The sequence below is a fragment of the Balaenoptera physalus genome (genome assembly GCF_965194825.1).
Source record: "Balaenoptera physalus genome assembly, chromosome: 9".
In the NCBI taxonomy this organism is placed as follows: Eukaryota; Metazoa; Chordata; class Mammalia; order Artiodactyla; family Balaenopteridae; genus Balaenoptera; species Balaenoptera physalus.
The window spans coordinates 58,734,257-58,756,370 of NC_138888.1; the positions used below are offsets into that span (position 1 = coordinate 58,734,257).

Here is a 22,114-nt window from a genome sequence, read left to right on the forward strand (position 1 = left end):
GCTAGCATGCCTTTACAGCGCCTCAAAACTTGCTTCCTAATAATCCATATATATATGAGTTTCATGTATATGTTTATAAGTTATATAGAAGTTTCAGGTGTACGGCATTATCATTTGACATTTGCATACACTATAAAGTAATCACCACCACAAGTCTAGTTGCCATCCATCACCATATTGTTGATGCTCTTCACCCATTTTGCCCACCCCCACATCCCCTTCCCCTCTGGTAACCACTAATTTGTTCTCTGAATCTATGAGTTTGTTTTTGTTTTATTTTGTTTCTACATTTGTTTTGCTTTTTTTTTCAATTCCACATATGAGTGAAATCATATGGTATTTGTCTTTCACCATCTGACTTATTTCACTTAGCATAATACCTCCAAGGTCCATCCATGTTGTTGCAAATGGTAGTATTTCATCCTTTTTCATGGCTGAGTAGCATCCCAATAGATGTATATACCACATCTTCACATACCACATCTTCTTTATCAATTCATCCATCATTGGATGCTTAGGATGTTACCATATCTTGGCTATTGTAAATAGTGCTACAATGAACATAGGGGTGCATACATCTTTTTGAATTAGTGTTTTCATGTCCTTTGAATATATACCCAGATGTGGAATAGCTGGATCACATGGTAGTTCTAGTCTTAATTTTTTGAGGAATCTCTGTACTGTTTTCCATAGTGGCTGCACCAATTTACATTCCCACCAACAATGTATGAGGGTTCCCTTTCCTCTACATCTTCTCCAACATTTGTTATTTTTTGTCTTTTTGATAATAACCATTCTAACAGGTGTAAGGTGGTATCTCATTGTGGTTTTGATTTGCATTTCCCTAATAATTAGTGATGTTGAACATCTTTTCATGTGCCCGTTGGCAACATACACCACTAAATATGATGTTAGCAGTGAGTTTGTCATATATGGTCTTTAATTACATTGAGATACATTCCCTCTATAGCCACTTTGTTGAGATTTTATCATAAATGGATGTTGAATTTTGTCAAATGCTTTTTTTGCATCTATTGAGATGATCATAGGATTTTTATCCTTCATTTTGTTAATGTGATATATCACATGGATTGACTTACAGATGTTGAACCATCCTTGCATCCCTGGAATAAATCCCACTTGATTGTGGTGCATGATCTTTTAATGTATGGTTGGATTTTGTTTGCTAATATTTTGTTGAGGATTTTTGCATCTACGTTTGTCCAAGATATTGGCCTGTAAGTTTCTTTTTTGTGGTGTCATTGTCTGGTTTTTGTGTCAGGGTTATGCTGGCTTTGTAAAATGTGTTTGGAAGGCTTCCCTCGTCTTCAGTTTTTTGGAAGAGTTTGAGAAGGATAGGTATTAAATCTTCTTTGAATGTTTTATTGAATTTGTCAGTGAAGCCATCTGGTCCTGGGCTTTTGTTTGTTGGGAGATTTTTGATTACTCTTTCAATCCCCTTACTAGTAATTGGTCTAATCAGATATTCTACATCTTCACGATTCAGTCTTGGAAGACTGTTGAATTTATCTATTTATTCTAGATTGTCCAATTTGTTGGTGTATTGTTGAGAGTAGTCTCTTATGATCCTTCACATTGCTGTGGTATCAGTTGTAACTTCTTTTTCATCTGTGATTTTATTTGAGTCTTCTCTCTTTTTTTTTGCGGTTAGTCTAGCTAAAGGTTTTTTGATTTTGTTTCTTTTTTTCAAAGAACCAGTTTAGTTTCTGATCTTTTCTATTTTTCATTTATTTCCACTCTGATCTTAATTATTTCCTTCCTTCTACTAATTTTGGGTTTCATTTGTTCTTCTTTTTCTAGTCCCTTCACGTGTAAATTTAGGTTGTTTATTTGGAATTGTCCTGGTTTCTTGAGGTAGGCCAATAGTGCTGTGAACTTACCTCTTAGAACTGCTTTTGCTTCCACTCACAGATTTTGGTATGTCATATTTCTGTTTTCATTTGTCTCTAGGTACTTTTTAATTTCTACTTTGATTTCCTTGATGGCCCATTGGTTGTTCAGTAACATGTTGTTTAATCTCAACATTTTTGTGGTTTTTCCCATTTTTTCTTGTGACTGATTGATTTCTAGTTTCATATCATTGTGGTTGCAGAAGATGCTTGGTATGATTTTAATCTTCTTGAATTTGTTGAGACTTGCTTTGTGGTCTAACATATGATCTATCCTAGAGAATGTTCCATGTACACTTGAGAAGAATGGGTATTCTTTTGGATGGATGAATATATCTATTAAGTCCTCTAGTATATTGTGTGTTTAAGTCTCCTTTGCTAATAATCGTTTTCAATAAAATGAAGATTGGGCCTTAGGCTCAGAGCCTTGACAGATCATGTTATCTAGCTAGAATTCCATGACATTTAACACTTTTATGAATACTTTCTTTTTATTGTACTGATTTTTATTTTTACAGTGTTACATAGTGTTTTATTAAAATATTTATTTATTTTTAAATAAATAGTTTCTTTGAAAATGTATCAAGTTTTCTTTAAAACAAGTATATTTAACTTTTAGATAGTGAGTTTCATACTATCATGAAAAACAATAACTTGTGTTGTCTGTGGTATTCTGAGTTTTGAAAAAGGCATCTTGAACCATGGAGTGTAAGATATCTGATAGATTGTTTTCCACAGACTGCATAATTTCAGAAGTCAAAGTTCCCAGCATCACTGGCAGTATATATATCTGTTATACCCCTACATGTTGTTTTTCATCCCAGCTCTCATATTGCTCTCCGGCTTCTCAATCTCATCTCTGGTGGTGGTGATGAGGGTACCGGTGGCACCTATCTTGAACCTGGCCAGCATCACACTTTTCCCATTCCAGGCTTGTAGTCCACTGAGGGGGAATGGAGGGGCTCCAGGGTAAAGTAGGTTTGAATCACACCTATCCCCAGGGGACTCATTTTGCAATCCAGCATGTGGTTTCATCTCAAATATAGACTTTCAACAGAAGAATTAAGGGGCAAAAGACATCCTGGACAGAGAAGAGCCTTTTCAGAATCCCTGTGCCAGGCCCAGGGACAGACTCTGGTGTTGGTGGAGTTGGGGTGTGATAGGCTGAATAATGGTCCCCCAAAGATGTCTACATTGCAGTCACTGGGACCTGTGAATATGTTACCTTACATGGCAAAAGAAACTTTTTTTCTAATGTGATTAAGTTAAAGATCTTGAGATGGGAAGATTACGCTGGATTAGCTGAGTGGGCCCAAAGGTCCTTATAAGAGGGAGGCAGGAGGATGAAAGACAAAGAAGACAATGTAAAGATGGAATCACAAGTTGTGCTTTGAAGATGGAGGAGGGACCATAAGTCAAGGAATGCAGGGAGCCTGTAGAAAAAGCAAGGGACTGGATTCTCTCATGAAGCCTCTGTCAACGCATTATAGACTTATCTCCAGAACTGTAAGTTAATAAATTTGTGTTGTTTTGAGCCACTAAGCTTGTGGTAATTTGTTATGGCATCAATAGGAAACTAATACATGGCTCATGGAGGGGCCCCATGACAGATAGGCATCTCAGGCTCCAGGAGGAGCCATTGTTGAAATACAGGAAGAACAGCCAGGGTGTCTGGGCCCTTTATCAAATCTGCTTGGTGCTGCTATATACCATGTTGTGTGGTTCACCGTGCCTGTGATTGGTGGGTCCAAGATCCAGCCAGGCCCAACTAAAGAGGAGGTCCTATAAGCCTTGGGGAGGGAGGTTAGGTTTGGGTGTGGTCAGAAGGTACAACCAAAGCAGACAGCTTTGGTTACCAATCTGATTTCTGTTTTCTCTTTTCCCCACCTAAACAGAAACTTAATTTTATTCTGATTCCTCCTACCCCCACTCAGTGATGTTCTCCTGGGGAAACTGACCCCATCTACAAGTTCCATTTTAGTACATCTCTCATCTTAGTACTGGTTACTAAGCCATTCAGCACATGGCATTTCCTGATGACTGTTATCTGTCCAGAGATGGACACATGACCCTACAAGCCCAACAGGCCTGAAACAAAGCTTCACTCTACACATGGAGAAGAATTTTACTCTCTCTTGTGAACAGGGAGGCATAGCCCTGACTATCACAGGCAGCCATCTTTTGACCACAAAGGGAAACCAGTTTTAGGAAGAAGTTGTCACTGAGGACAGAAGAGCAGATGCATAGAAAGAAACTGAGTCCTCGATAACATAACTGACATAACATAGCTGATCTAACATCCTGGACTTCTATGTGAGGAACTTTATTATTTAAAGTCAGTTTATGTTTGCTGTTACTTGCAGCCTGAATGATTCTATTAAAGTGCTTTCTCGTGTCTGAGTCCTTCTTGATCCACATCTTTCTTGGGAGATAGTAAATGTGGTTTTAACTAGAATGAACTGACTGATATCTGCTGCTAACACTCTCATCTTGGGCAAGAGATATGGTCACCTATATGACCTTGATTTTCCCAATTTAAAGGGAAGATTATAATAATGTCTATATTACAGCATTAGTTTAAGAATTTATTAAGGCCATGCTCATAAAATCATTTTGGAAATTCTGAACTGGTGAAGAGGTAAAGGATAAGAAATTAAAAAGCTGTCTTCCTGTTGCTATTTCTCAAATATGGAGCCTATAGAGTAGCTTATGATGCTTTTAGGACACATAGCAGGCTCTCCTGGGTCATCTAGCATTTATTTGTAACTTGTTCTAAAAACATCATGGTAACATGAACAGAAATAAGTAAACAGCCTCCCATGATATTAGTACCTCTACAAATACAACTATTTATTTTCCCATGTTTCCCTTTGATTCTTATCCACACTATGAACAAAATAGTTTAGATATGTATTGCACAAACACAATTTTGTATTCTTTAACATTACATGATAAACACGTTTTTCATGTAACTACATGGTCTTCACAGTTATTTTTAATCATTGAATAATATCTTATTGAGCTGTGTTAAAATTTCCATAATCATTTTTCCTATTGGTTGGGCATTTAGGTGATTCTTTTTTAAAGTTTTTACTTCTGCTGCTAAAAATAACATTTTTGCTAACAAATTTAACATTTTCCTACATATGAATTTTTTTAATGATCGCATGATGTTCTTAGGATGTGTTTCCAGAAGTAGAATAATTGCCTCAAAGATATAAACATTTCTTTGGGTCTAATTGCTTCCCTCAAATTTTGCCGATGTACATCCCCTCCATCAGTGTGAGTTGATGTTTATGTATTTATTTCAGAGTCCTCTTGCCAGATTTAAAAATTCTTTTAAAATATTTAAATATTTATTTTTTTAAGAATCAGCTTTATGAAGATATAGTTACATCTGGTGAAATGCAACCATGTAAATTCAATAGATCTTGGTAATTGTATACATCTATGTAACCACCACTACAATCAAGCTATAAAACATTTACATTGCTCCTCAGAATTTTCCTGTACCCCTTAGCAGTCAACCCACCTCCTATTCTGGCTCCATGCAACCATTGATCTACTTTCAGGAATTAGTTTTGCTAGGCTTACTAGAATTTTGTATAAATGGAATCATGCAGTCTATACTTTTTTATGTCTGCCTGATTTTGTTCAGCATAATATTTTTGAGATTTACCCATGTTGTATATATCAGTAGTTTGATTTTTTTATTACTGAGTAGGATTTCACTGTATGAATATACCACAATTTGTTTAATAATTGACTTATCTGTTGTTGAATGTGTGGGTTAATTCTAGTGTTGGGGTGTTATGAATTAAGCTGATTTAAACATTTGCATACAGTCTTTGTGTGGACATACGTTTTCATTTCTCTTGGGTAAACACCTAGGAGTAGGATTGTTGGGTCATAACAAAAAGCACATATTTAACTTTGTAGAAAACTACCAAATTATTTTTCAAAATGGTTTTACCAGTTTACATTCTCACTAGACATGATGGGAGCTCCAATTGCTCCATATCTCTGACAACACTTGATATGGTCAGTCTTTTTAATATTAACTATACTAGTAGGTGTGAACTGGTATCTCATTGTCATTGGTCATTTAATTTTCATATGATCTTTACCTACAGTTTTGGGGTAAAAATGAGGTCATAATGTTGAATTTCTACTATTATATTGAAAATAAGGGAAATGGAATAAAGGTATAATAAAAGTTTAATTTCTGGAATTGTAATGAAAATAAGGGGAAATGAAAGAAGCTGGAAAAGAACATAATTTGTAGAGGAAATAAAAAGACATTAAATAGATTTTATCACATAAGATGATTTCACAAAGTATGGCTATATGGATTTGTTTAAAGTGAACAGACCCCCAATACATCATCAGAAGGGGCAATGGAGGCAAAGACAGCATTGTGAGCTGCTGGAGAAGGCTTGAGACAGGCAGAGTGCCTGCAGTTCACCTGTAGAAGCAGGCAAACATTCCTGAGAAAGTGCCCTGAGGCTGAATGAGTCCTTTTCTCATGGTCCTGATAGAGGTTGCGTTAATAAGAAGTGTAAAATGCCACTTTCCAGTTGACCCACTCTTTTACCTCCTAAACCGAAGAAAAATGAGGATGAAGTTGAATATTTGCCATTGTTGGGCAATGATCTCCCCTTCAATTTCTGCCCAGGCTTTGGTGTACTGGGAAACCATTTGGACTCAGTCTGTGGGAGTAGAAAGGACAAAACCAGTCTATTGGTTAACCTGAGCAGGCTTAACGGACCTTAAGGAAAAAGTCGATACTCCTGAGTCAGCAGTGATCATGCCCAAAGCCCTCAGTCTCCAGTGTGTTTGTTTCATGGACGTCAGAGGCTTTTTCCCCAGTCTAAAGGCTTCGTGAAGTTAATCTCCGATACCCTAGAAATTAAACTTATTGCTTATGCAGAACTTGGTAAAATGTGTAGAGACATATGGGGGATATAATTTCAATCCAGTGATCTTTTAAAAGATAAGCACAAGATGATAAAAATGACAACATTCAATTTAGAAATTCTCACAAAGCCAGTAATACTCCCATTCTCTGAAATACCACTGATGCTTATGTGTGTACTGGCACATTTTGTCCTAATGGGATATCAGAAAGCTAACAATCTGAGAGAGATTCTCAAAGAAGAGTGATTTTGAGCAATTCATCATTTGTGATGGGGAACCAGTGACAGCCAGAGTGGATGAAATTGCTGCTCAGAATTATTTGGAACAACATTGTCATCACTACCCACTAATATATTTTTTTCATTGACATTTGTTTATATCTTTACCAAAAAGGAATTTGGGGGGGACAACCTTGAGGGGTCTTGGTCTATGTGAGGGTTATAATCAAAGCACACAGATTTAATACTGATCCATCCTCTGTTGCTATTGGGACCAGATTTTCAAAATTCAATCCAATGAATAGTGCACTGTACTATTATTTTCCATTTTTTGAGACATGTCCTTTTCCAAGTCATGTAAATAAAGACTTACAAGGCCACTTTATCTTTTTTTGCCCAAAGTATGGTTTTTAAATTTCAATGCTGGGCATGTAATACTATAAACTAATTAATTGTCTTAAAAATATGCAAAGTGTGAAGTCATTGTGAGGTTACTGTTGCCACCAAACATATAACTTGAAACTTATGCCTCCAAGCGATGAGTACTTCAGAGAAGACTCCAGAGAGAATTAGACCCAGAATTCTGTTATGGAGCTTTGATACATTTCAAACACTACTAATGAAAAGGAATAGCATATTGAAAATGGAGATCATATGTATGGTGTAGCCTTTCTCAGGAATTCCTTAAAACAGAAAAAAAATTGGCAATAAAGTACTGTTCCTTCAAGCTGAGAAATGGTGCCATGATGCATCAATAGGGACCTGGGTTAAATCCAATATGGTCCATCCTTAGTAAAGAATACTACTCAGCTATTGAAAAGAAAGAGGTAGGTTTACACATATTGACTTGGCAAGATCTCTAAAACATATTTTTAAGTGAAAAATGCAAGAACAATAATATTGTATAATCCCATTTATAGAAAAAAGAAATGAAGTATAATTGAGATATGAACACACATGTATATAAAGGCATGACATGCATACCAAGCTATTTACAGCTATTCCTACTGACAGGCACAATTGAAGACAGTTCTGGAATTGGTTCTATATTGCCAAAACAATTAGTTGAAGATGGAAATAAATACAGACACAATCCAGGGATAAGTGGTAAAGGTCTATAGACGGTCTTGTTCTCCATTCTATCCCTCATACCTAACACAGATCCCAGCAGAAAGCAAAGGGTGCAGTAAATATTAGTTGGATGAGTGTTTTCAGTCTGTTGGAAGCATATATTTTTATGACTTAAAATGCAAACATGGAACAAATGATAGTATTTAGCATATTAGAGACAGTATGAATTTTACTACCTGGATTAATTCAGTTTCCTTAGCAAAGACCGTCACATCAAGAACATTAGCTGCTAGGGTTTTGTGAAAACAGAAGACTGCAAGAAACCAACATGGCATCCAGCTCCATACCAGATGGAAGTTCTCCAGATGATGGTAGTGTCCAGCCTTCCCTAGATGTCACATCTGGCTTCTTGAGCCATTCCTTCAGCAGTATCCACCAGCAGTACATAACATGAAACGAGAAGCAGGCTCACCCACAGCATGCTACTGGATCTCAGCCAGGCTGCCTACCCTGTGGTAAAGCTGTCTGCCACACAAGATCTTTGGGAAGGACATATGTGGAGAATGGATGGCAGTGCGGGCTCTGCACCGGGCTGAAACGGGATTGCCACGAGCAGGGTGGGCAGAAGAAACACCGCGAATATCAAATGATAGGCTGCGGAGGTGGACTTCTGGGAAATCCTATGCAACGGAAAAATTCCTTTCAGGCCAAGAGGCCCGCTGGGGAAGGGGAAGAGAATAAAGAATGAAAGAAAAATTTTTTGAAGTTTTAGCTTTGACTGAAGGCATATTATTAGTGGACGGGTGGAATATAAAATAGTCTGCCTACCAATGGCTGTCTTCAGTATGGTCATAACAGTGTTATTAGTTTTAAGCACAAGGGATTTTGTACAGTTAATCCAGGATATGTCGATAAGTGTTACATTTATGTGGAAAAAGTGTTTTCACATAGTCATGGTGTTTACCTAGGTTTGAGATTTGCAACCGTGTCACATTTTAAAACTTTGGAAAAATAAGTCTATGTTCATAATTTCCAATGTAAAATGAAAACACAGACCATCTGGAAATTATCAAAATGCTGTGTAAAGGCAATGATGCCATTTACTGTATAGAATCAATTTAGCACACCAATAAAAACACACACACGTATAAACCTCGAAAAAGCAGGCTGTTTTTTTTCCATAGAACTTTTCATTTAAATTCCGTAGCCATTGTTGTGCAGTAAATTTCGTTGTCACACAGCTATAGCTAAAGAGCTTTTTATTTGATGTAATCCTACAGCATCATTAAAATATCAGTATTTTTTATGTTTTGTAAATATTTGTGGACACCATTAAGAAACACGAAACCTAGTGCAGTAACAAATGTCCATTTTATGGCCACTGTCAGACTATATATTGTACAATGCCCCAATATTATCAGCAATCTAGACCTAAATTATCACAACCCTAAGTCCATGAAACACAAGACACATATATAATCTCCCTTAGTCCATGTATTGAAATGTTAGAATTGAAAGCTTGGGCTATCAATTCAGGCAGAAAATGTTGTTTTCCAGAGGAATTTTTCACTCAGGACAAAAAAAGAGAAAAGGCAAAGGAATGAAGCTAAGGACTGATTTTTGAGAATGGCTCTAAACCCGAGAGAAGATTTTTTTAAAAATTAATTAATTTATTTATTTATTTATTTATTTTTGGCTGTGTTGGGTCTTCGTTGCTGCACGCGGGCTTTCTCTAGTTGTGGTGAGCGGAGGCTACTCTTCATTGCGGTGTGCGGGCTTCTCATTGTGGTGGTTTCTCTCGTTGTGGAGCACGGGTTCTAGGCACACGGGCTTCAGTAGTTGTGGCTCACAGGCTCTGGAGTGCAGGCTCAGTTGTTGTGGTGCACGGGCTTAGTTGCTCCGCGGCATGTGGGATCTTCCCGGACCAGGGATCGATCCCGTCTCCCTTGCATTGGCAAGTGGATTCTCCACCACTGCGCCACCAGGGAAGCCCCTTGGAGAGAAGATTTTTACGTCCCCAGAGAAGAAACAGAGGTGAGAGGGGAAGTAAATGGAGAAGTGGGAAAGTTTTTTTTTTTTTTAAATCACTGTGCTTTATTACTATTAATTAACAAAGACATTCAGATTATCAGTAAACAATGTTGGTTTATGGGGTTAGAGATTTCCTCTCAACTCACAATTCTTCTTGAGAGAAACCAAGGAGATTGATGTTTTAAACTATGATGACAAATTACCCGTAACATGGTTTATGGCAAATACAAAGCAAATAGTCTCTAAGTTGCTCAGGAATGCAACCAGCTAAGGTGCAGCAGGGAATCTGTACAAGACTGGGTCAAAACTGGAAATACTATGTCATGTAATTAGGCAGAATTAGTGTGGGACTTAACACCTGGTGATTCAATTTGCCCTGTGACAGAAGCCCCCTAACTTACTGATAAATATTTCCTTTCTTCTGCTCAATTTCTTTATCACTTCTGTAAATCATAAAAGACAAATCACCCCTCACTTCCCACACATCCTATGGTCTTCTTTTTTTGTAGAGCTTTGAAGGTGGTGAAAGAATCGATTTCATTGACTACAAATGACAGTATTAATCAAAAGAGGCTGCCGGGACTCATAACGGTGAATTTGTCAAGAAGGGTCGAACTGGTAGACTACTTTGGCCTCTTGCATTTCCCTTCTTCAATGTGGTCCTCCATGGCAGCACTTGGAGGAAGCTGCTGGATCTGGCTGCCAGAGAGACAAGGCAACGGAGAGGAAAAGTTATCAGTTTGAAAAACAAGTGTTCTGACTTTCAGCCGGGCTTGTATTCAAACCTCAAGGGCATTTTGACAGAAGGCAAGCCATTACTAATCATGAGAGAGATTTCAAAATCTTTTTCTGAATTATGCAGGCCAAATGCACATAATCTGCTTCCCGAAACTATTCTGCAACACGGGGCTTTTATTTTTAATTGTCTGTTTATTATGAATTTCACAGTATCTCTTCCAACTGAAGAGTTGTATCTTCCTCTGACAGAAGTTATCTCATTCATCAGATGATCAGTTTGAATGGTAACTTCCTCCCCAAGCGTTTCTTAATATGAGAGCCAATTTAGAAGTTGGATTTTCACTCCATCGTGAGTCGTTACTGATATTGACAAGATTTGCAACAGGGTTATCAGATGGCTTGATCAATAATTCTGAGTTAATTAAAAAATTACAGCTTTACTTGGAGAGTGTTTTTCTCATATGAGATAAATTATGTTGTAGAAGAACTAGAAGGGAATTGTATTTTTTATATCTCTAATTAAAAAGGAAGTTTTCAATAGATAATTCTATTTCAGGTCAGAATATGCTGAGGTGAAGAAATAGTTCCTTATTCGTGTCAATGAACAAAATTGGGATTTAAAAATCTTTTTTAAAATTTTTAATTTATTTTTATTTTTTACAGTACGTCCTTGTTGATTATCTATTTTAAATATAGCAGTGTGTACATGTCAATCCCAAACGCCCCTCCCCTTCCCCCTCCCCTCTTGCTAACCATAAATTCATTCTCTAAGTCTGTGAGTTTGTTTCTGTTTTGTAAATAAGCTCATTTATAATTGTTTTTTAAGATTCCACATATACGCGATATCATGATATTTGTCTTTCTCAAAACTGGGATTTTTTTGAGGACTTAAAAATAAAGAACTAAAAAAATAAAAAATAAAGAACTGAACTGAATTACTTTAATTAAAATATTCAAAATATGTTCAAATATAGTAGACTAGCGTTAAAGTTACAATTTGATGAGATTTCAAAACAAATTGTAAAATTGAGACATTTTTCTAATTTTAGCTGCCTTTTGAAAGATCTAAATGTAACTTTTTGGAGTGTTTTACTTATTTTCATACACTTACGAAATAAAATAGGTGTGAATGTTAGAATATACATTTTTTAAAATATCTGCATCTCTTACCTAAATTTCTGTATTTTTTTATGTTCAATCTAAGCAATGGCAGATGAAGTTAGGCTTTTTTAGATCGCTTTAAGTAGCAGTTTACAAAAGAAATTTTATATCCTACAAATTAGCTTAGGTTTTTTCCTGACTTGTTTCTCTTTTAGGGTTTTTGATTTTTTTAAATGTGAGTATTTGAAAGTTTTCTGTTTGTTTTTTGATTTCATTTTCTTTTGGGACTACATAGAATTGTGTGGATAATTCTCCCTATCACTTGTAGTGTAGGTTTGGATGTATTGTATATGATGAGTCATTAGAACTAGTTACAGGGACTAGAAACAACATGAAACAAACCACATACAATTGATGAATTTATGTTAAAATCATGTTTCTTACAAAATATAGTGGAGTATGTAAAAAGATAGTGTTTATGCTTTTCTACACCAGTATTTTAATGATTAAGGCAGAATAGTTTTCCCATTTGTGTTTTAAAATGGAAGAACATTATAAAAATATTTGTACAATGGTAGGTGAGTATATGTAAATGTGGGTACAAATATAAACATACATTTCTGGATGGATATATTAAAAAGTTTTAAACAATTTTAGAAGAGACAGGGGTAGGTGGTTGTGAGAGAAGTGGGGAGATTTTTACTTTCCGTTTTATGCCCTTCTGAACAGTTGGAATTTTCTAACTCTGTGTGTTTTACTTTTATTTTTTAAAGTCAATGATTACAATAAATATGCTAAATGGAATTACGTGCTATTTCTTTTTTCTTTATATTTTCCTGTGTAAAAATTTTTTGGCTAATAATTTTTTTTAAATAAGCAGGATTTAAGTATATTTTTTAAAAAGATGAAGCAGCTTTATTACTTTGCTTTTAGGAATAGGCTAAATAGGCTCACCCCCCGGGTTGGGCTCTGTCCCCACTCAGGCGGGTTGGCAATGTTGTCAGTTCAGTGTTGGAAGGATTTCTTTTCAAATTATCATAATTCCTCCTGTGGTTGTTCTGAAAGAACCCTGCCTCACCTAGTGTGTTTTCTAATAAATCCTAATAGGTTATTTTGATGGAAAAAAATACACATGGTCAAAAATATCTTTTAAATTAATTTTGTTGTTTGCTTTTGTTCCACTTCTTGCTACAAAGTTTCACATCTGAATATTCCGATGATCATAGCTTTGCTTGATTTGGAGTTAGTTGCTTTTCTGTTGATTTTCTATAGCAAAAAAATCAATACTGAGATCTTTCTGTGTGACATTGCCTAGTTGCCACTCACAGGTTTGGGAACCATTGCCAGGCGGAAGTGGAATGTCCTGTATAAATCTGTAGGGATTGCCTGTAATCAGTGTTCTTTAAAGTGATAGGATTTTCTCTATCAACCTTTGGAATTTTATGTTTGCTTGGCATATCATTCTGGTCTGACTTTGCATGCAATATGATAGGTCTTCAGTGGACAGTAGAGTGTCTTTCAGTTCTAAACATCCATTTGGGTGTAATTAAATAATGTCTACTATTATTCCTTGTCTTCTCCATTTCATAGTTATAGTTTTAGTATCTGGAAGAAATAATTAATTTTGCCCTACACGGAAATAGGATTTTTTTAAAAAATATTTTATTTATTTATTTATTTTTGGTTGCATTGGGTCTTCATTGCTGCGTGCAGGCTTTCTCTAGTTGCAGCAAGCAGGGGTTACTCTTCGTTGCAGTGCACGGGCTTCTCATTGTGGTGACTTCTTTTGCTGTGGAGCACGGGCTCTAGGCACGCTGGCTTCAGTAGTTGTGCACGTGGGCTCAATAGTTGTGGCTCGCAGTCTCTAGAGCACAGGTTCAGTAGTTGTGGCACATGGGCTTAGTTGCTCTGGGGCATGTGGGATCTTCCCGGACCAGGGATCGAACCCGTGTCCCCTGTATTGGCAGGCGGATTCTTAACCACTGCACCACCAGGGAAGTCCCTGAAATAGGATTTTTAAGATTAAAAGCAATGTCAACTTTCAAAGATAATACTCATCTACTCCTATAATTAGAACTATATACATGTGAGGTAATAATTCATTCAGTTCCAAGATATATTCTGCTGTTGGCAAAAAAAGGACAGAATTATGTAGTTCTAGCTTATGTCTAAAAGATGTCAAAACAGTAAGTTTAGTAACAAAATCATTTGAAACAAGTGTCAGAAAATTTTTAGCAAAAACAACTGGCCAGTTGAATATTTCAGTTTTTAAGGAGTGTTTCTGATATCACATCGAAGCAAAAATAAAACAAAAAATAATGACATGTTTCTATATTAAATCTATACTACAAAATAAATTAAAATAATATTATTATTTCTGTCTCAAAATGCAGAAAACAATTAGTGAAAAAATTTCGCATCATATAGATAACGAGGATGTGGTAAAAATTGTTACCTGGATTTAAAGGCAGAAGATTTGTTTTTAAGTTTATAGATATCATGTGGACTTCCAAGATTCAATATATATCTTTTACTCAATTTTTTGTATTGTCATAAAAGGACCTGCTGGAAATGGTAATGAGATTATTGGCCTTTGAAATTTTTATTCAGTGTGGAGACACAGTGTTTAGTACTAAGTACAGGAAGAAAAGGTATCTATGATTCAGGATTTAGAAAGTTATTTTATTTATAGATCATTTTAATTAAGCACCATATAAATTAATTTTTAAAATAAAATAATGGTTTATTCTTAAAAAAGAGTCAAACTCTTGAAGCAGCATTTTCATCATCATCTTACTTTCAAATCAATATGGATTTCATACTTTCTAAGACTTTGATAATATTGAGAAAGCAACTTAGTGACTTAAAATATGTTATTCAAAGATCCATAGTGTCAATTTATCTTCATCTTTTTAAAAAACATAAGTTAGTATTTTTGAGATATGTGTAGTTTGCTTTGCATAATTTCTATGACAGTGATTCAATACTTTTTACGCAGATGTCTAAGTTATGGTTTGGTTGATGGTTTTTTTTTTTTTTTTTTTTTTTTTTTTGCCTTATAGCCACAAATTTCTGTCATATAATTTTTTAGAATATTTCCATTTTATAAAAAGACATTTGCCTAAATTACTGCCACTTCTGTTGCTATTATTACTTCCAATAGATAGTATCAAACACTTAAATTTTTCCAGGCACTATGCTTAATGCATTACATGTATCACCCCATTTAATCCTTAAAACACTGCATGAGACAGAGACACTTACTTTACAGATGGAGAAACTGAGGCACAGAGAGGTTAAGTAACTTGGTCATTGTTTCGTAACTAGCTAATGACGGCCCTGGGATTTGGAACCCAGGCAGTCTGATGCCAGAGTCCATGCCTTAAATTCCATAGACATGGGATTTGAATCAATTCGAAAGTTTGAATTTCCATTTTATGTTTTGGTCATATAATAACACAATTTTATGAGCAAAAAAATGTAAAATGGTTTGTTGTTAAATATTTTTTCTGTCTATGGGTGTTGGACAGAGCAGCTTGGCTCTTCATGTGTCCACCTTCTTACCTATCCACCTGTGGCTTTCTTTTCCCCTGTTCTAGCTGACTCTCCATGTCCATAAGTGTTTAAGTACGGTGGTAAATGTTCTAATCTCAGAACCATTTGCGAGTTGCGTAGTGTGGTAGAATTAAAGGCGAACATGAGCCTGCTTCTGTTACCTCCAAGCAGTAATGGGACTGCTGCTGAAGTATCACCAGGTCCTTTCAGTCTTCACAATGGAGAACTCTTGACCAAAGGTTTTTGGGGGGAGGGGGAGGAAGTCAGCTGTCTGCTTAAAGTTAATACCAGATGGTGCCCCTCATCAGTGTCCTTTTAAAAAATATATACTATAGTTCAGTAAGATAGCAACTGTACAAAATGGCTAAAATAGATTTTAGAATCATACCGTGTGTATCTTGGTTCATCTTCAAAATCAGACTGATCTTTGAAACTAGCGGGTTTTAATCAAAGCTGGCTTTTTAGGAGGAGTATAATGTATGCACTTCTGTTTTAAAACAGTGTGAGTGTGTGCGTGTGTGTTTTTGTACGATTGAGCCCATTCATCGTAAGTCTAAACTCGTTAGAAATAATGTACCCATGTAGACTAACAAAATAGTATGTAGATGTGATCTCAGTTGTAAATAGAAAAATCTAATTCAATAAACTCTGTATCACCCCTTCAAAAAATATATAATATAATAACACAATTTTATGAGCAAAAAAATGAAAAATGGTTTGTTGTTGTTAAATTTTTTGTGTCTATGTGTAGGCTTTAGATTTACAGAAAAAATAAATTGTGTGGCCTCTTCAGATTCAAGAAAGAAGCTGCAGATAACTAATTGGGGCATGACTGAGCAAATGGAGAAGAATAATTTTTTTTTTAATTGCTGGCTTTATGTTGTCTATTGATATCTAGAAGTAAGGGCACGACTCCTGCTCTCAATTCCTTACAGTTTGGTTGGGGAATCAGTTGAGTAAATAGATAATCAGATGCAGTATGAGCAGGGCTAGATCAGAGGCAAATCTAAGTTCACAGAAAAGGATCACCTACCTTCCTTAGTTTGAGGGAGAGTGGGAAGGCTTCCTGGAGGATGTGATCCTTGAGCTGCATACGTTAGAAGGATGTGTAAAAGTTTTTGAGGCAGAGAAGGAGTGGAGTTGGAGGGCCTTGAAAGCAGAGAAACACCAAACTTAAAGGTACAGAGACATATAGCAGGGCTTGATTTGGAAACTTCATGGCTAGAGCATGGAGCGTAGGAAATGAAGCTGGAGAAATAAAGTCTGTAAAATAAACTGCTTTGTATACTGTTCTAAGGACCTAGGATTTTATCTTGAAGGTCATGGAGAACCATTTAAAGATTTAAGTAGGGGAGAAAACATAATTAGATTTGTGTTTTAGAAAGATTGCTTCAGACACATAATGAAGGTTTTAATGCAGTGGGGCAAGACCAAAGTTAGGAGATGATTGTAAATGATTCTAGTAATCCTGGTGAGATATAATTAGAACTTGAATTAAAGCAATGGAAATGGAAACGGAGAAGAGCGGGTAAGTTTAAAAGCTACTTAGGAGATGACTAAATGATCAGTTAGATATCTTCCAAAGGTAACAATTATTCTGATTTCTGTTACTAGAGGTTAGTTTTGGTTGTTTTTGAATTTTATATAAAATCATACAGTATTCTTTTTTTGGTCTGGTTTCTTTTCCTCAACATTTATGTTATTGCACATAGCAGTAGATTATTCTTTATTCACTGTTATAATTGTATTCCTTTGTGTGACTATATCACAATGTATTTCGCCTATCTATTGTTGAGTGATCCCTGGGTTGTCTTTATTTTTGTGTTAATTTAATTAGTGATGCATAAATATTCTTCTACATGTTATTTTGGTGCACATATATATATACATTTCTATTAAAATTGTATAGATACAGAGAACAAACTAGTTATTGCAAGAGGGAAGAAGATGGGGGATGGGCGAAATAAGTGAAGGAGATTAAGAGATACAAATAATTAGTTATAAAAAAAATAAGTCACTGAGATGGAATGTACAACACAGGGAAAATAGTCAATAATATTGTAATAACTTTGTATGGTGTGTAATGTATAAAAATATCGAATCACTAAATTTTATACCTGAAACTAACAACTAGTATAATATTGTAAGTCAACTACACTTCAATAAAAAAACACAAAAAAGAAATTCTGGTTAATGGGTTGTATGTTCAGCCTTAGTAGATATATCAAATACTGATAGTTTCCCAAAGTGATTGTACCAAGTTCACACTCTTCAACACTAATCAAGGGATTCAGGTACGCTATACTCTCACCAGTAGTTGGCATTTTCAGATTAAAAAATTTCACAATCTGAGGGTTGTGTTGTGGGATGCTGTAGTTCTATTTCACGTTTTCTGGTGACTAATGATGCTCACCACCTTTTCATATGCTTGCTGGTCATTTGGATATCAAACCTTACCGGCCATTTGTAAAATACGTTATATCTCTTGCCCATTAAAAAATGTTATCTGTCTTTTGCTTATTGATTGCTGAGAATTGATTTTATATGCTAGATATAAGTCCCTTGTTGGAAAATACTTTTTTTTTAAATTGATTAGTTAATTTTTTGACTGTGTTGGGTCTTCGTTGCTGTGCGCGTGCTTTCTCTAGTTGTGGCGAGCGGGGACTACTCTTTGTTGCTGAGCGCGGGCTTCTCATTGCAGTGGCTTCTCTTGTTGCGGAGCACAGGCACTAGAGCACGTGGGCTTCAGTAGTTGTGGTGCGTGGGCTAGGTAGTTGTGGCTCGCGGGCTCTAGAACGCAGGCTTGGTAGTTGCGGAGCATGGGCTTAGTTGCTCAGCAGCATGTGGGATCTTCCCGGACCAGGGCTCGAACCCCTGTCCCCTGCATTGGCAGGCAGATTCTTAACCACTGCACCACCAGGGAAGTCCCCAAAATACTTTTTTTGACCTATTTGGGAATATCTTCTCCTGATCTGTGGCTTGCCTTTCATTCTCTTAATGTCTTTTGAATAACAGAAGTTTTAAATTTAGTAAAATCTACTTTATTAATCTTTTCCTTTGTGGTTAGTGCTTTTCGTGTTCTGTTTAAAAAATACTTGCCTCTCTCAAGCAAGAAGACATTTTTCCATCTTTCTTTTATAAACTTCATCTATGATAATCTGGAATTGATTTTTCTCTATATTGTAAGGTAGGGGTCAAACTGCATTTTAAAAATTCACATATGTCTAACCAGTGGACCCGGCAGCATTTACTGAAAATACTATCCCTTCCCCATCGCACTGCAGTGGCACTTTTATAATAGATCAAATAACCGTACATGTGTAGGTCTGTTTTCTTGACCATTTTGTTCCACTAGTCTATTCATATATCTTTGTTCTAATACCACACTATTTTATTATTGTAGACTTATGATGTCTTTATATTTAATAGTGTATATCCTCCAAATTTTCTTCTTCTTGATTGTTATCTCTGTATTTGCATTTCCATATAAAATTTGTCATCATTTTTAAGTTTTCCCAAACCTACTATTACTAATATAGTATGTTGCCTATTCATAATGGAAATAACTATTCTTTTTCAGTTTGGGATTAATAGAAATAAAGTTGTATGTTTTCCCTTTCCATTTTTTGGATCTCCTGAATTTTAGTCCTTGATTAAGAATGCAGGGGCTTCCCTGGTGGTGCAGTGGTTGAGAATCTGCCTGCCAATGCAGGGGACACGGGTTTGAGCCCTGGTCTGGGAAGATCCCACATGCCGCGGAGCAACTAGGCCCGTGAGCCACAATTACCGAGCCTGCGCGTCTGGAGCCTGTGCTCCGCAACAAGAGAGGCCGCGATGGTGAGAGGCCCGCGCACCGCGATGAAGAGTGGTCCCCACTTGCCGCAACTAGAGAAAGCCCTAGCACAGAAACGAAGACCCAACACAGCCATAAATAAATAAATAAATAAATAAATAAATAAATAAATAAATAAAAAAGAATGCCTTATATCTAAAGGCACAGCTTTAGCTGCTTTCTTCAAGTTTCTTATAATAGAATGCATTTTCATTATATTCAGGTTAAAGTATTTTCTAACTTTTATTGTGATTTCTCCTTTAATCATTATTATTTAGAAGAATACTGTTTAAGTTCTAAACATGTATTATTGTTAGTCTGATAGCATACTCTGTATTTCAATACTATTTATTTATTTACTTATTGAGGTATAGTTGATTTACAATATTATATTAGTTTCAAGTATACAATATAGTGATACAATTTTTTATAGATTATACTTCATTTACAGTTATTATAAAATATTGGCTATATTCCCTGTGCTGCACATTACAGCTTTGCCTCTTTTTTATTTTATACCTGGTAGTTTGTACCTCTTAATCCCCTTCCCCTGTCTTGCCCCTTCCTCCACCCTTCTCCCCACTGGTAACCACTAGTTTGTTCTTTGTATCTGTGAGTTTTGTTTCTGTTTTTTTATATTCATTTGTTTGTTTTATTTTTTAGATTCCACGTATAAGTGAGAAAATGTTTTAATTTCATTCTTATGCATGTAGCTGTCCAGTTTTTCCAGTACATTTACTGAAGAGACTGTCTTTTCCACATTGTATTTTCTTGCCTCCTTTGTCATAGATTAATTGAGTATATGTGCATGGGTTTATTTCTGGACTCTCTATTCTGTTCCATTGAACTATGTGTCTATTTTTTGTGCCATTATGGTTTTGATTACTGTAGCTTTGTAGTATAGTCTGAAGTCAAGGAGCATGATACCTCCAGCTTTGTTCTTTTTTCTCAAGACTGCTTTGGTTGTATTTCAGTGCTTGGAAAGTCACTGGACTTTATGGCCTAGTATATGCTCTATTCTGGTAAATACTTCCTGTGCACTTTACAAGTCAATGAGGTCTATTTGGTTAATCATATTGTTCAAATCTTCTACAGCTTTAGTGATTTTTTTTTTCTGTTTCTTCTATAAATCACTGAAAGCCATGTTAAATATCTCATGTTGGTCATGGGTTTATTTTTTCCTTTAGTGTTAATTTTTACTTTACATGTTTTGATGTCATTAGGCGTATATAAATTTTGGATTGCTATGTCTTCTTGTTAAATTGACCCTTTTGTCATTATAAAATATCCTTCTTTATCTCTAGTAATACTTAATAATACTTGTTGCCCTAGAGCTCATTTGTTTGATATTATTATAGTATGGAAGCTTTATTTTGATTGATACTTGCATGGTATGTCATTTTTAATCTATACACTGAAAGTTTTTGTGTCATTGTATTTAAAGTATGACTCTTGTGAGTATAATATATATATTATATATATTTGTGTGCGTGTGAACACACACACAATTATTGCCTTTTAATTAGGGTATTTATTTGATTTACAGTTAATGTAATTACTAGCATATATTGGTTTAAATCTTCCATTTTTATATACATTTTCCATTTGTCTCCTCTGTTACTTTTTTCTCTTTTTTTGCATAAGGTCAGTTATGTTAATTATAAGATTAACATAACTTAATCTTATAAATTCAACATAAGTTTGTATAGCAGAAATAAAGTGGAGATGAAGGAAGAACCAGAACATTAACAGAACTGGGAAGACTGGGTCTTCAACATATCATCTAAATTGCCATTATATTCGTCTACAATTGCCATTATATTCATCCAGGATAATAGTGGGGCTTCACCCCCAGATGATGTCACACATTTTGAAGGGTCTTTTTCTGCCAGGTGGCAGATGGGATGCAGACTTTGAAAGCTCAGTACAGTAGCATGAGATCTTTGCTGAGAGAAGTTGGGAGCAGTCTTTTATTTATTTATTTATTTTTGGCAGAGAGAAGGCTTGGGAATCAGGAGTGCTTGGAATTAAGACGAAGGTGTTAAAGATACAATGGTTATTGCATATGCTCAGTCTGATGGTGGTCAGCGCTGAGCTGGAGCAGATGGCAAGGAAAAAGGGACTGCAAATAACAATTCATGTCACACTTTTCTCTAGAATTTGATGTCTTGGGATCAGTTGGGCTCAGTTGCTCTGCTGTGATCTCCATGACACATCTCTATACTTGTAAAAGCATCCCACCTGGAAGCTGCTGATGCTACTAGTAGAGAAAGAAGCAGAAGAAGATGGGAAGTGGACAACTTTGTTAGGATAGGATCCCAAATCTGCTTTATTCCATTGAGTAATCCACACATAAAGTTACTTCCCAGCCTGGGGTAGTGGTAAAGGCACTATGCCATACAGTGTACCTTGGTATTTGAAAATTGAATTTACCAGGCAGTTTGGCAAACCAAACAGCTCAAGTTTGTCATTATGATTACAAAGCAACATAGGAACAACAGGGCCGGCAATCCTGAAGAAGGTTTATTCCAGGCGGATACCGTGGAATCCCGCAGAGTTACAGCTCTTTCACTCCTGCCGGTTTTATGTTGCCCTTGAATCTTTCTTCTCTCAGTTCAGGCAAGTTACATTACAAGTTGGATATTTTATGTCTCTACAGTGGCAATTTTCTTGACTATACACCAATGAATCCATGATTTCTTCCTGACTGAAAATAAAGCAAAATAAAAACAGTTGTGTGC

General features: G+C 35.8%; 1 pseudogene across 1 annotated transcript in view; it reads left to right on the forward strand.

The window, feature by feature from the left end:
* The window catches only part of LOC309667159 (H/ACA ribonucleoprotein complex subunit 3 pseudogene), a 142,686-nt pseudogene that overhangs the window by 20,149 nt on the left and 100,423 nt on the right, over nt 1–22,114 (forward strand). The window lies entirely within an intron of this gene.